The following is a 3,759-nucleotide window of genomic DNA, read 5'->3' as shown; positions in this document are numbered from 1 at the left end:
AGCAATAGGAATAAACTAAACGATCATAGTGCTAAGCTAACGGATGGGTCAAGTCAATCACATCATTCTCTAATGATGTGAATCCGTTCATCACATGACAACTCATGTCTATGGTTAGGAAACTTAACCATCTTTTGATTAACGAGCTAGTCAAGTAGAGGCATACTAGTGACACTCTGTTTGTCTATGTATTCACACATGTACTAAGTTTTCGGTTAATACAATTCTAGCATGAATAATAAACATTTATCATGATATAAGGAAATATAAATAACAACTTTATTATTGAATCTAGGGCATATTTCCTTTAGTCTCCCACTTGCACCAGAGTCAATAATCTAGATTACATAGTAATGATTCTAACACCCCTGGAGTCTTGGTGTTGATCATGTTTTGCTCGTGAGAGAGGCTTAGTCAACGGGTCTGCAACATTCAGATCCGTATGTATCTTGCAAATCTCTATGTCTCCCTCCTTAACTTGATCGCGGATGGAATTGAAGCGTCTCTTGATGTGCTTGGTTCTCTTATGAAATCTGGATTCCTTTGCCAAGGCAATTGCACCAGTATTGTCACAAAAGATTTTCATTGGACCCGATGCACTAGGTATGACACCTAGATCGGATATGAACTCCTTCATCCAGACTCCTTCATTTTGCTGCTTCCAAAGCAGCTATGTACTCTGCTTCGCATGTAGATCCCGCCACGACGCTCTGCTTGAAACTGCACCAACTAACAGCTCCACCATTCAATAAAAATACGTATCCGGTTTGTGACTTAGAGTCATCCGGATCAGTGTCAAAGCTTGCATCGACGTAACCATTTACAATGAGCTCTTTGTCACCTCCATAAACGAGAAGCATATCCTTAGTCCTTTTCAGGTATTTCAGGATGTTCTTGACCGTTGTCCAGTGATCCACTCCTGGATTACTTTGGTACCTCCCTGCTAAACTAATAGCAAGGCACACATCAGGTCTGGTACACAACATTGCATACATGATAGAACCTATGGCTGAAGCATAGGGAATGATTTTCATTTTCTCTCTATCTTCTGCAGTGGTTGGGCATTGAGTCTGACTCAACTTCACACCTTGTAACACAGGCAAGAACCCTTTCTTTGCTTGATCCATTTTGAACTTCTTCAAAACTTTATCAAGGTATGTGCTTTGTGAAAGTCCAATTAAGCGTCTTGATCTATCTCTATAGATCTGGATGCCCAATATATAAGCAGCTTCACCAAGGTCTTTCATTGAAAAAATTCTTATTCAAGTATCCTTTTATGCTATTCAGAAATTCAGTATCATTTCCGATTAACAACAATCATTGGACCGCATACATCAGTATGTATTATTTCCAATAAGTTTGTTGCTCATTCCATTGTTCCAGAGAACGGAGTCTTAGTCATCTTGCCCATGAGGCATGGTTCGCAAGCATCAAGTGATTCTAAAAGTCCATCAGCATGGAGTTTCTTCATGCGCTTTACACCAATATGACCCAAACGGTAGTGCCACAAATAAGTTGCACTATCATTATTAAACTTATATCTTTTGGCTTCAATACTATGAATATGTATATCACTACTATCAAGATTTAGTAAAAATAGACCACTCATCAAGGTTGCATGACCATAAAAGATATTACTCATATAAATAGAACAACCATTATTCTCTGATTTAAATGAATAACCATCTCGCATCAAACAAGATCCAGATATAATATTCATGCTTAACGCTGGCACCAAATAACAATTATTAAGGTCTAAAACTAATCTCGAAGGTAGATGTAGAGGTAGCGTGCTGACAGTGATCACATCGACTTTGGAACAATTTCCCACGCGCATCGTCGCCTCATCCTTAGCCAATCTTCGCTTAATCTGTAGCCCCTGTTTCGAGTTGCAAATATTAGCAACAGAACCAGTATCAAATACCCAGGTGCTACTGCGAGCATTAGTAAGGTACACATCAATAACATGCATATCAAATATACCTTTCACATTGCCATCCTTCTTATCCGCCAAATACTTGGGTCAGTTCCGCTTCCAGTGATCAGTCCCTTTGTAGTAGAAGCACTCAGTCTTAGGCTTAGGTCCAGACTTGGGCTTCTTCACTTGAGCAGCAACTTGCTTGCTGTTCTTCTTGAAGTTCCCCTTCTTCCCTTTGCCCTTCTTCTTGAAACTTGTGGTCTTGTTGACCATCAACACTTGATGCTCCTTATTGATTTCTACCTCTGCAGCCTTTAGCATTGCGAAGAGCTCGGGAATTGTCTTATCCATCCCTTGCATATTATAGTTCATCATGAAGCTCTTGTAGCTTGGTGGCAGTAATTGAAGAACTCTGTCAGTGACACTATCATCAGGAAGATTAACTCCCAGCTGAGTCAAGTGGTTGTGGTACCCAGACATTCTGAGTATATGTTCACTGACAGAACTATTCTCCTCCATTTTGCAGCTGTAGAACTTATTGGAGACTTCATATCTCTCAATCCGGGCATTTGCTTGAAATATTAACTTCAACTCCTGGAACATCTCATATGCTCCGTGATGTTCAAAAAGTCGTTGAAGTCCCAGTTCTAAGCCGTAAAGCATGGCACACTGAACTATCGAGTAGTCATCAGCTTTGCTTTGCCAGACATTCTTAACGTCATCAGCAGCATCTGCAGCAGGCTTGTCACCCAGCGGTGCTTCCAGGACGTAATTATTTTGTTTAGCAATGAGGATAATCCTCAAGTTATGGACCCAATCCGTGTAATTGCTACTGAGGGAGTCCTGGATTAGGGGGTCTCCGGACAGCCGGACTATATCCTTTGGCCGGACTGTTGGACTATGAAGATACGAGATTGAAGACTTCGTCCCGTGTCCGGATGGGACTCTACTTGGCATGGATGGCAAGCTAGGCAATACAGATATGTATATCTCCTCCTTTGTAACCGACCTTGTGTAACCCTAGCCCCCTCCGGTGTCTATATAAACCGGAGGGTTCTAGTCCATAGGACAACAGACAATCATACCATAGGTTAGCTTCTAGGGTTTAGCCTCTTTGATCTCGTGGTAGATCAACTCTTGTAATACTCATATCATCAAGAACAATCAAGCAGGACGTAGGGTATTACCTCCATCAAGAGGGCCCGAACCTGGGTAAACATCGTGTCCCCTGCCTCCTATTACCATCCGCCTTAGACGCACAGTTCCGGACCCCCTAACCGAGATCCGCCGATTTTGACACCGACATTGGTGCTTTCATTGAGAGTTCCACTGTGTCGTCACCATAAGGCTTGATGGATCCTTCGATCATCGCTAGCGATGCGGTCCAGAGTGAGGCTTTCCTCCTCGGACAGATCTTCGTATTTGGCCGCTTCGCACTGCGGGCCAATTCGCTTGGCCATCTGGAGCAGATAGAGAGCTACGCCCCTGGCCATCAGGTCAGATTTGGAAACTTGAACTACACAGCCAACATCCGCAGAGACTTGATCTTCGACGGATTCGAGCCCATGTCGGACGCGCCGCACAGTCGCGACAAGCATGACGTAACTCTGTCGTCGAACAATGTTCAGGAGATCGCATCCGCAACTGCTCCGGCCATCAATCCGGAGCAAGTCGCACCATCCGAGAGCGGAGGGATGGACCCCGCAATGGAGGCCGCACTCTCAGTGGCGATAAAGCCGGATACTGACTTCACCCCTTACAAGAGCCGTGTCGCCGAGCCATTGGATTCATCTCCGGCCACAGACTCCGAGCCACTCACATCCGTGCCCATCGAGTCCGAC

Source organism: Triticum urartu, chromosome 5 (genome assembly GCF_003073215.2).
Source record: "Triticum urartu cultivar G1812 chromosome 5, Tu2.1, whole genome shotgun sequence".
Classification (NCBI taxonomy): Eukaryota; Viridiplantae; Streptophyta; class Magnoliopsida; order Poales; family Poaceae; genus Triticum; species Triticum urartu.
Note: the sequence above shows the minus strand (reverse complement) of the source record.